This window comes from Trachypithecus francoisi, unplaced genomic scaffold (genome assembly GCF_009764315.1).
Source record: "Trachypithecus francoisi isolate TF-2019V2 unplaced genomic scaffold, Tfra_2.0 Lachesis_group11, whole genome shotgun sequence".
Classification (NCBI taxonomy): Eukaryota; Metazoa; Chordata; class Mammalia; order Primates; family Cercopithecidae; genus Trachypithecus; species Trachypithecus francoisi.
Window position 1 is genome coordinate 34,154,900 of NW_022681456.1, and position 12,833 is coordinate 34,167,732.

General features: G+C 36.9%; 1 protein-coding gene across 10 annotated transcripts in view; it reads left to right on the forward strand.

Moving 5' to 3' along the window:
- Window positions 1-12,833, forward strand: part of ANKS1B (ankyrin repeat and sterile alpha motif domain containing 1B) — a 1,305,582-nt gene that overhangs the window by 858,193 nt on the left and 434,556 nt on the right. The window lies entirely within an intron of this gene.

Sequence of the window (12,833 nt, forward strand, 5' to 3'; positions counted from 1 at the left end):
CACAAGTCCCTTGATTGTCTGTTTCCTATTTATCCTGCCTCCATTTCTGTGCAGATTTCCCTCCTCATACATGCACATATAACCTTTGAAGTCTAGCAATAATGAATCATTTGTAGTTCCTCAAACATACCTTTGCACATGCTGTTCCCTCTGCCTGGAACACCATCTTCCTTCTTTTTGCCCCAAAAACTCCTACTACATCTTCAAGGCACAGATTAGATGGTCTCCTCTATAAGCTCTCTATCCAAGCCAAGTTAAGCATCCTCCCCTTCCTTCAACATTTTATATATCTTGCACACATCTTTAATATAGTACTGATCATCCTTTATGGTAATTTTCTCCTCACTAAACTCTAAAATCCTTGAGGCTGGGACATGTTCCCTTTCCTCCCTGGACCTAACACAAAGGCTGTCACACAGACTGGCTCAATGACTTAATTCTCTGATCACCTTCTTCTCAATGAGGATTCAAACATTTGCCAGAAACCTTAAAGAAGGGAAAACAAGAACAAAATCAACGGAATTACTATTTTTTTCCAATCAGGTATGGCCTATATATATAATTTTGTTGTCTGCCAAAAGATTTTAGCATTTTAGGCTTAAATTTCATTTCCTATTTTAGACCATACCCCAGCACATAAGTTGTCAGATCTGTTTTGTAAAGGCTGGTATTTCTTAAGTGCTCCATGAAATTTTAGTTAGAAATAAAATGCAGGGCCTTAGGGAAAATTGAATCCAAGCTCCTGACTTCCCTTAGCACTTAAACATCAGACCATAATCTTGGAGTATTTTCCTATTTAAATCTTGGCGTTATGATCCAGAACTTTGTTGACCCACAGCATTCCCCAATTCTTGGAATGACTGAATCTTTTTCATTTTTCTGTTGTCTGGTACCTCTGCTTTGCATTTCTGTTTTTGAATTTCAGAACGGCTATCCTTTTATCAGGAGGAAGCATTTTTCTTATGGGTTGTCTCTTTTGCTGCTAATTTTTTTTTTTTTTTTTTTTTTTTTGAGACAGAGTCTCGCTCTGTCGCCCAGGCTGGAGTGCAGTGGCGCCATCTCGGCTCACTGCAAGCTCCACCTCCCGGGTTGACGTCATTCTCCTGCCTCGGCCTCCCGAGTACCTGGGACTACAGGCGCCCGCCACCACGCCCAGCTAATTTTTTGTATTTTTTAGTAGAGACGGAGTTTCACTGTGTTAGCCAGGATGGTCTCAATCTCCTGAGCTCGTGATCTGCCCGCCTCCTGCTAATTCTTATTGTCAGTTTTTCTCCATAAGGAAGAAGGATATGTAGTTTATAATTCTCAGCTCAGAGGACATCTAGGATTGGAAAAGTGAGATACTGCTACTTACTAGTTAAAAATAGATTTGTTAGTCAAGATCTTTCTTATTCTTTCCTACAGAAATGAACACTGTTCACTCCTAGCTTCTACACCTGTATCACAAGATGTAAAAGACGGGAAGGCAGGCTCACATAGACACCAGCACTTTAGTTATTAGTGGAATACAGTTTCTTTCTCCAATGTGGGCATAGCCTTCTTAAAAAATTGTGTGCTTTTTTTAAACCAGTGCCTTCAAAAATAACCAACTTTATTTAAAATATGTTAAAATAACTAATTATCCCTTTTGCTAATTACAGTAGAAATAAGAATCATCCTTTCTTTGCCAGTCTTGGCCCCATGTAGTTTTTTCTCTTTTTACTTTTAGATAAATTGCAAAGACCAGGCTGCTTAGTGCTGAAGACCTGGGTATTGGTGCATATTAGATAAGACAAAGCCTCTAACAACATCATGGGTTTGGGAATTCTGATCACTTCACGGTAAAATTAGCTTTCCTGTTATTTGGCCAGACTGCTCACCCCATGCATTTTTGTCTGTTGGAAACAAAGAGAACTGGGCAAGGAAATGGACTGATGGCTCAGGACCAGTCTCTTGGTCGAGGGACTGAATGAACAACACAAGTATATATTTTACTGGCAATAAAGATAATAATATATCCCTAGGATTGAAATAACTCTAAGTTACAGTGCTTTTTTCACGTGCTATTTCATTTCAGTTTCAAATGAAACCATGAGATAGATGGGGTGAGGTGTCCCCCCTCATTCTCCCAAAGAACAACTAAGCCCCCAGAAACTAGTCTATTGCTCTATATTAAAAATAGAAGCAGCAAATATTTAAATCATGGAAAAGAGCCAGGATTCAAACCCAGGCAGTCTGGCTTGAGAGTCTGGGCTACCGACCTCCACACTGTCCCCCATCTCATCAAGGCAGCTGTCTTCTGGACACATAGCGCAGGCATCCATGCATTGCAGACCAGCTGAGCACCCATGTGGAAACAGCACTGAAGCTGCAATATTTCAAAATCACAGCAGAGCCCTTTGCTGACATGAAATAAAAATATCCAAGTGCTAGATTTTACTCTTCTTCCACCTCTTTTTATTTCCTCCTGCCTTTTCTCATGGCTTTTCACATTAGAAGCCAAGAATAATGAATGTAAGGTGAAGGGGGGAAGGAGAATAAAGAACAACAAAATAACCCCAAGAAGCCCTTTTAAAACAAACTTGCTGGCATGTGGATGGATGAGCATTCTCACTCCTGCAAAAGGGCAAATTTCCCATCCTGTGCACCTGGAACAGAGAAGCAGCATAGAGTAGTGGCTAAAAGTTTGGGAGGCTCCAGAGCTTCCCAAAGTTAGGCTCTGCGAGCCAGGCTACTTAGGGTTCAAGTTTTAACCGGGCAGCTTTAGACAGTTCATAACTTCTCTGTATCTTATTTTCATTCCCTGTAAAAGGAGATGATAATGACAGTACTACTAGTCTACTGTAGCCAATACATGTAGAACATTTAGAATAGAAGCTGACTTCCAGTAAATAAATGCTCAATATATGTTTGCCGTTGTTTTACATAATGAGATAACATATATAAAAGGCCAGACACATAGTAGGTGCTCAATAAATATTAGCTACCTTCTATTTTCTATGGCTTTTATAACTGTGGAAAGACTCACATTCTTTGAAAAGTATGTGCCTTATGTCAGTCACCTTGATGCTAGGATAAACAGATAGTTATTACATTTGGGAGGGTTCAGCCAGTTTCTTCATCTTTTTTTTTAAACTCTTGTCCAGATGTTTTCCTTCATCCTTCCCAAATGTCATTTGCCTACTTAGCAAACATAATTAACTGCTGCCTCTGCCAAATCATTTTACTCACCTTAACTCTTTCATCAGAGTTTTACCAAGTAACACCTATTAAATCAGGTAGTGTTTTCGCTAATGTATTTCTCCTCTCTATGTGGTCACAATAGGAAGTCATGTCTCTAAGTTTTAATTTCTCTCATCTCAAAGGACATTTCTCTAAATGAGGAACTCGTTTTCTCCACGAGGCTATAAATTTCACAAGTATATGGATATTCAAAGCTATCTCCCTACCACCTGGCAAAATGCTTAGAATATAAATATTTATTGAAGAAATCAGTGAATGCTGAAGAAATGAATAAAGTATAAAAAGAAGTATTTCTCCCCTAATTAACTGGAACCTAATTAAGAAATGCCTGAAATTAATCAGAATATTAGCTGCCTTTTACTTTTAAAAGAGTAAATTAATTTTAGATACCTAAACTAATATTATGAGTTTATTTTAATACAGTTATGACAGTTTTCAGACAATGTCCTGAAATAACACATTTATCCCAATCTCCTAGGACTTCAATGGCTATGCAATATACAAGAAGACTGATATTAAGAACATGCCAAAATTGAGGTACTACAGAGTTTCACCCCCTCAGGATCACCATGGCATTACAATATAGAGCAGGTCATTGGTCTTCAAATTTACTGTTCCCGCTGCCTGGAGCTTTACCTAGATGCCGGAATGGCTTGTTCCCTCAATACCTTCAAGTCTGTGTTCAAATATTACCTTTTCAGAGAGGCATTCTCTGATTATTCTGAGAAGCAGTCTCTGATTATTCTGTCTAAAATAAGTTACTTCCCTCCCCATCATTCCGTATTTCCTTTTTCTACTTTTAATTTTTTTAACTTCTTCTTTTTTTTTTTTTTTTTTTTTTAATGGAATTTTGCTCTTGTTGCCCAGGCTGGAGTGCAGTGGTGCGATCTCAGCTCACTGCAACCTCCGCCTCCTGGGTTCAAGCGATTCTTCTGCCTCAACCTCCTGAGTAGCTGGGATCACAGGCTCCCGCCACCACGCCCGGCTAATTTTTTTGTATTTTTAGTAGAGATGGGGTTTCACTATGTTGGCCAGGCTGATCTCATACTCCTGACCTCAGGCGATCCACCCGCCTCAGCCTCCCAAAGTGCTGGGATTACAGGCGTGAGCCACTGCGCCCGGCTTAACTTTTTAAACTAGGCTTATTGAGGTATAATTAACCTACAACAAATGGCACATATTTAAAGTGTACCCTTTTTGATACTTGAGAAATGTTTACACACCTGTGAAACCATCACCACAATCAAGAAAAAGAATATATTCATCAGCCGTAAAAGTTTCCTTTTGCCCCTTTGTAATCCTACCAACCTTGTCCTATCCCCAAGGAGCCATTGATCTGTTTTCTGTCACTGTAGTTAAGTTTGTACTCTCTAGAACTTTATATGAATGGAATCATACAGAAAGTATTCTTTTGGTCTGGTTTCTTTCACTGTGCAAAATGATTTTGACATGCATCCATGTCTTGTGTGTATAAACTATCTATTCCTTTTTATTGCTGAATAATATTCAGTTGTATAGATATGCCACAATTTGTTTTTCCATTCATCTGTTGATGGACTTTTAGGATGTTTCTAGTTGTTGGCTATTACAAATAAAGCTGCTGTGAACATGCCTATACAAGTCTCTGAATGGCATATGTTTTTATTTCTTTTGGGTAAATATTCAGCAGTAAAATGGCTGGGTCATCTAGTCGGTGTATATTTGGCTTTTTAAGAAACCATCAAACTGTTTTCCAAAGTGGTTGTAACATTTTCTATTCTCACCAACAGGGAATGAGAGTTTCTCTTAATTAGCATCATTGTCACCACTTGGTATCGTCCGCCTTTTTAGTTTTAGACATTCTAACAAGTAGTATCTCATTGTTATTTTCATTTGCATTTTCCTAATGACTAGCGATGTTGAGCATCTTTTCAAATGCTTATTTCCCTTCCATATATCTTCTCTGATTCTGTTCAAATCTTTTGCTCATTTTTAAAAATTGATTTATTTTCTTATTTTACTGAGTTTTGAGAGTTCTTTATACATTCTGGATATACGTTTGTTATCACATGATTCACAAATGTTCTCTTCTAATCAGTGGTTTGTTTTTCATTCTCTTAATATTGTCTTTCAAAGGGAAGAGTCTGAAAATTTTAGTTGTTTATCATTTTTTTCTTTTGTAATTGTACTTCTAGTACCTAACATAAGGTTAAGACTTTCCCTAAATTTTTTCCTAAGTTTTCTTCTAGAAATTTTGTAGTTTTAGATTGTATGTGTAGGCCTATGATACAGTTTGAGATAATTTTTATATATGATGAAAGATATGGATCAAATTAATTTTTTGGCATATAGGTATTCTATTCTTCCAACATAATTCATTGAAAGTCTCTCCTTTCTTTACAGATCTGATTTTTCACCTTTGTCAAAAGTCAATTGACCCTCTGTGTGTCACACTATTCCTGAACGCTGTATTTTGTTTCATTGATCTGTTTGTCTATCTTGACCCCAATATCCTATTGTGTAGATAATGTCTTTATAATAAGTGTTAAAGTCAGGTAATATAGCTTTGTCAACTTTGTTCTTTTTTTCAAAGTTGTTTTGGTTATTCTGGGGCATTTGCATTTCATGTGAAATTTAGGAGAAGCTTGACAATTTCTACCAAGCAAAGCACCTCTGTTGGGATTTTGATTAGGATTAAATTGAATTTATAGACGTATTTGGGAAAAACAGATACGTTAACAATGTTGACTGTGCCAATTCATTAACATAGTGTATCTTTCCATTTATTTAGGTCCTGTATGATTTTTCCCAGCAATATTTAATTGGGTTTGACACATCTTTTGACAGTTTTATTCCTTAGCATTTCATAGTTTTGTTGCTGTTGTAAATTATGTTGGTTTTTATTTCAAATTCCAATTGTTTATTGTTAGTGTAGAGAAATACAGTTGATGTTTGTATATTGATCTTATATCCTGCAACTTAGCTAAACTCACTTATTATTTCTTGTAGTTTTTATGTAGGTCTTATAGGATTTTATACATAGAAAACCATGCCATGTGTGAATAGAAGCAAGAAGCACTTCTACTGCTTCCTTTACAGTATGAATGCATTGTATTTCTTTTTTGTAACTTACTGCACTAACTAGAACCTCCAGTACAATGTTGGGTAGAAGTGTTGAAAGTGGACATCCTTGCTGTGTTTCTAACCTTAACAGAAAAGCATTGAGTCTTTCACAACGTAGTATGGTAATAACTGTAGGTTGTTTATAAATGCCTTTTTATAAGGATTAAGAAATTTCTTTCTATTTTGCTGAGAGTTTTTATGATAAGTAGATGCTGGATTTTGTCAAATGATTTCTTGCATCTGCTGAGATGATTATATGGTTTTTCTTTATTAGTTAATCTGATTAATCACATTAATTGATTCTCCCATGTTTAAGAGACCTTGCATTATTGGGGTAAACCTCACTTAGCCATATTGTATTACCTCATATATATTGTTGGATACTATTTGCCAAAATTTTGTTAGAATTTTTACATCTATGTTTATGACAGACACTGATATATATGGTTTTCGTTTCTCATAATGTCTTGATCTGATTTTGGTACCAAAATAATGCTGGCTTCATAGAATAAGTTGGCAAGTATTCTCTCTCTTCAACTTTCTGGAAGAATTGCTATTATTTCTTCATTATATATTTGGTAGAATTTAACACTAGAGCCATTGAGGCCTGAAGTTTTGTTTTGTTTTGTATGAAGATTTTAACTGCAAATACAATTACTTCAATAGGTAGAGAGCTAGTCAGTTATGAATTTTTCTACACGAGTGAGGTTTGGTACCTTGCTTCTTTCAATGAATTTGTCATTTCATCTAAATTGCTGAATTTACTAACAGTTATTCATAACATTTCTTTATTATCCTTTTTATAGCCATAAAATCTCTTAGGCTGTCACTTCTCTCATTCCTGGTATTGATTACTTCTTTATTCTCCTTTATTTCCTGGTCAGCCTGAATAGAGATTTACCAGTTGGACTAATCAACTCAAAAAACAGCTTTTGTTTTCATTGATTTTTCTCTCTTGACCTTTTGTTTCTTTTATTTCCCCTCTGATCTTTAATTTCCTTACTTCTCCTTATTTTTGTTGGAGTTAGCTTTCATCTTACTCTCATTTCTTAAAGTGAATTCTGAGGTAAATGATTTGAAATTCTTGTCGTTTCTAAGGTAGGCATTGTTCCTTACTAGTATAGTGGTGAGTATTTCTGCCTGTCTAATATAGGCATTTAGTACTATACATTTATCTTCAAGTACCATTTTACCTGCATATCACAAATTTTGATTCACTCTGTTTTCATGATTAATCAGTTTAAAATATTTTCTGAATATATGGGAAACTATTCTAACTAAACTACAAACAAATGGAAACAAACCTCAAGATTAAAGGATATGAAATAGTGGTGACCAATGAATCTTTACAATAATTAAATCTAAAATGAAATGTATAAGCCAACTGGGGGTGTGCCTAAGACTCTTTAAATAGGAGGAATACACTATGAGGAAATTCTAGTAATCAACTAGGAAAATGTTTACTAAATGATTATCAGTAAAACCTAGGAACTGGTTGGGAATAAGGCAGATGGGTAAAGGAAAAGCATTCCAGAGATCACATGTGGTTGTAGTAAAGAGAGAACGAAGAAGGGAAAACATTCTGAAGGTCTAATTTTACTGGAGTATGAAGGATATAGAGCATTTTTGAGAGGGAAATAATTGGTAACTTATTTTCAAATAATCATAGAAAAGTATATATCTGATCATTACAGCAGGGAAAAATAAAGTAACCTTGAAAGGAATAGAGAAGTATCTCAGAGTCGCAAAGTTAAAAAGGGAAAAATAGAGTGAATAAGAATGTCACCAGAGTACCAAAAATGAAGAAAAGGAAAATGAGGAAACAACAATGTAAATAAATATTAACATAAAATAAGATGGAATGGTTAAAATCAAGCATGATTGTCATTACTCCAAATTGTATTTGCCCATTAAAATGTAAGCCAATAAAACTCCAGATTAAAAAATTACAGCTCCGGGCTATTTATGAGACACATTTTTTTTTTTTTTTTTTCATTTTTTTTTTTTTTTTTTTTATTATACTTTAAGTTCTAGGGTACATGTGCATGACGTTTATATCATGTATAACTCCCCAATGCAATCCCTCCCTCCTCCCCCCTCCCCATGATAGGCCCCAGTGTGTGATGTTCCCCTTCCCGAGTCCAAGTGATCTCATTGTTCAGTTCCCACCTATGAGTGAGAACATGCGGTGTTTGGTTTTCTCTTCTTGTGATAGTTTGCTAAGAATGATGGTTTCCAGCTGCATCCATGTCCCTACAAAGGACGCAAACTCATCCTTTTTTATGGCTGCATAGTATTCCATGGTGTATATGTGCCACATTTTCTTAATCCAGTCTGTCACAGATGGACATTTGGGTTGATTCCAAGTCTTTGCTATTGTGAATAGTGCCGCAATAAACATACGTGTGCATGTGTCTTTGTAGTAGAGTAATTTATAATCCTTTGGGTATATACCCAGTAGTGGGATGGCTGGGTCATATGGTACATCTAGTTCTAGATCCTTGAGGAATCGCCATACTGTTTTCCATAATGGTTGAACTAGTTTACAATCCCACCAACAGTGTAAAAGTGTTCCTATTTCTCCACATCCTCTCCAACACCTGTTGTTTCCTGACTTCTTAATGATTGCCATTCTAACTGGTGTGAGATGGTATCTCATTGTGGTTTTGATTTGCATTTCTCTGATGGCGAGTGATGATGAGCATTTTTTCATGTGTCTGTTGGCTGTATGGATGTCTTCTTTTGAGAAATGTCTGTTCATATCCTTTGCCCACTTTTTGATGGGGTTGTTTGTTTTTTTCTTGTATATTTGTTTGAGTTCTTTGTAGATTCTGGATATTAGCCCTTTGTCAGATGAGTAGGTTGCAAAAATTTTTTCCCATTCTGTAGGTTGCCTGTTCACTCTGATGGTAGTTTCTTTAGCTGTGCAAAAGCTCTTTAGTTTAATTAGATCCCATGTGTCAATTTTTGCTTTTGCTGCCGTTGCTTTTGGTGTTTTAGACATGAAGTCCTTGCCCATGCCTATGTCCTGAATGGTACTACCTAGATTTTCTTCTAGGGTTTTTATGGTATTAGGTCTAACATTTAAGTCTCTAATCCATCTTGAATTAATTTTCGTATAAGGGGTAAGGAAAGGATCCAGCTTCAGCTTTCTACTTATGGCTAGCCAATTTTCCCAGCACCATTTATTAAATAGGGAATCCTTTCCCCATTTCTTGTTTCTCTCATGTTTGTCAAAGATCAGATGGCTGTAGATGTGTGGTATTATTTCTGAGGACTCTGTTCTGTTCCATTGGTCTATATCTCTGTTGTGGTACCAGTACCATGCTGTTTTGGTTACTGTAGCCTTGTAGTATAGTTTGAAGTCAGGTAGCGTGACGCCTCCAGCTTTGTCCTTTTGACTTAGGATTGTCTTGGCAATGCGGGCTCTTTTTTGGTTCCATATGAACTTTAAAGCCGTTTTTTCCAATTCTGTGAAGAAAGTCATTGGTAGCTTGATGGGGATGGCATTGAATCTATAAATTACCTTAGGCAGTATGGCCATTTTCACGATATTGATTCTTCCTATCCATGAGCATGGTATGTTCTTCCATTTGTTTGTGTCCTCTTTGATTTCACTGAGCAGTGGTTTGTAGTTCTCCTTGAAGAGGTCCTTTACATCCCTTGTAAGCTGGATTCCTAGGTATTGATTCTCTTTGAAGCAATTGTGAATGGAAGTTCATTCCTGATTTGGCTCTCTGCTTGTCTGTTACTGGTGTATAAGAATGCTTGTGATTTTTGCACATTAATTTTGTATCCTGAGACTTTGCTGAAGTTGCTTATCAGCTTAAGGAGATTTTGGGCTGAGACAATGGGGTTTTCTAAATATACAATCATGTCATCTGCAAACAGGGACAATTTGACTTCTTCTTTTCCTAACTGGATACCCTTGATTTCTTTCTCTTGCCTGATTGCCTTAGCCAGAACTTCCAACACTATGTTGAATAGGAGTGGTGAGAGAGGGCATCCCTGTCTTGTGCCAGTTTTCAAAGGGAATTTTTCCAGTTTTTGCCCATTCAGTATGATATTAGCTGTGGGTTTGTCATAGATAGCTCTTATTATTTTGAGGTACGTTCCATCAATACCAAATTTATTGAGCGTTTTTAGCATAAAGGGCTGTTGAATTTTGTCAAAAGCCTTTTCTGCATCTGTTGAGATAATTATGTGGTTCTTGTCTTTGGTTCTGTTTATATGCTGGATTACGTTTATTGATTTGCGAATGTTGAACCAGCCTTGCATCCCAGGGATGAAGCCCACTTGATCATGGTGGATAAGCTTTTTGATGTGCTGCTGAATCCGGTTTGCCAGTATTTTATTGAGGATTTTTGCATCGATGTTCATCAGGGATATTGGTCTAAAATTCTCTTTTTTTGTTGTGTCTTTGCCAGGCTTTGGTATCAGGATGATGTTGGCCTCATAAAAAGAGTTAGGGAGGATTCCCTCTTTTTCTATTGATTGGAATAGTTTCAGAAGGAATGGTACCAGCTCCTCCTTGTACCTCTGGTAGAATTCAGCTGTGAATCCATCTGGTCCTGGACTTTTTTTGGTGGGTAGGCTATTAATTGTTGCCTCAATTTCAGAGCCTGCTATTGGTCTATTCAGGGATTCAACTTCTTCCTGGTTTAGTCTTGGGAGAGTGTAAGTGTCCAGGAAATTATCCATTTCTTCTAGATTTTCTAGTTGATTTGCATAGAGGCATTTATAGTATTCTCTGATGGTTGTTTGTATTTCTGTGGGGTCGGTGGTGATATCCCCTTATCATTTTTTATTGCGTCTATTTGATTCCTCTCTCTTTTCTTCTTTATTAGTCTTGCTAGCGGTCCGTCAATTTTGTTGATCTTTTCAAAAAACCAACTCCTGGATTCATTGATTTTTTGGAGGGTTTTTTGTGTCTCTATCTCCTTCAGTTCTGCTCTGATCTTAGTTATTTCTTGCCTTCTGCTAGCTTTTGAATGTGTTTGCTCTTGCTTCTCTAGTTCTTTCAATTGTGATGTTAGAGTGTCAATTTTAGATCTCTCCTGCTTTCTCTTGTGGGCATTTAGTGCTATAAATTTCCCTCTACACACTGCTTTAAATGTGTCCCAGAGATTCTGGTATGTTGTATCTTTGTTCTCATTGGTTTCAAAGAACATCTTTATTTCTGCTTTCATTTCGTTGTGTACCCAGTAGTCATTCAGGAGCAGGTTGTTCAGTTTCCATGTAGTTGAGTGGTTTTGATTGAGTTTCTTAGTCCTGAGTTCTAGTTTGATTGCACTGTGGTCTGAGAGACAGTTTGTTATAATTTCTGTTCTTGTACATTTGCTGAGGAGTGCTTTACTTCCAATTATGTGGTCAATTTTGGAATAAGTGCGATGTGGTGCTGAGAAGAATGTATATTCTGTTGATTTGGGGTGGAGAGTTCTATAGATGTCTATTAGGTCCGCTTGGTGCAGAGATGAGTTCAATTCCTGGATATCCTTGTTAACTTTCTGTCTCGTTGATCTGTCTAATGTTGACAGTGGAGTGTTGAAGTCTCCCATTATTATTGTATGGGAGTCTAAGTCTCTTTGTAGGTCTATGAGACACATTTTTAAATGCTAATTTTTTAAAGTTAAAAATATTGGAATAGACACCAAAAACATGATCCATAAAAAAAATTGATAAAAAATCCAACAAATGCCTAGGATCTGGTCTATGTAAAGAAATTCTCAAAACTCAACAGTAGAAAAACAATCCAATGAAGAAAAGAGCAAAAGACATGATGGCCGGGCACAGTGGCTCAAGCCTGTAATCCCAGCACTTTGGGAGGCCGAGACGGGCAGATCATGAGGTCAGGAGATCGAGACCATCCTGGCTAACACGGTGAAACCCCGTCTCTACTAAAAATACAAAAACTAGCCGGGCGAGGTGGCGGGCGCCTGTAGTCCCAGCTACTCGGGAGGCTGAGGCAGGAGAATGGTGGGAACCCGGGAGGCGGAGGTTGCAGTGAGCTGAGATCTGGCCACGGCACTCCAGTCCAGGCGACAGAGCGAGACTCCGCCTCAAAAAAAAAAAAAAAAAAAGACATGAACAGACGTTTTAACAAAAAGATACAGTCAATAAGATTTTGTTCAACATGATAAGCCATGAGGGAAATACAAATTAAAACCACAATGAAATATCAGTACATACCTATCAGAATGACTACATAAAAAAATTGACAACACCAAATGCTAGTGAAGATGCAAAGAAACTGGATCATTTGTATGCTATTAATGGGAATGTAAAATGGCACAGCCACTCTGGAAGAGAATGGGTAAATGGTGTGGACATCCATATCATGGAATACTACTCAGAAACGAAAAAATAAGCTGCTGACACACTGAATAATTTGTATGGATTTCAGAGGAATTCTGCTGAATGAAAAATCCCAATTCCAAAAGGTTACACAGTATATGATTTTATTCATGTAACATTCTTCAAATAATAAAATGATAGAGATGGACACAGAT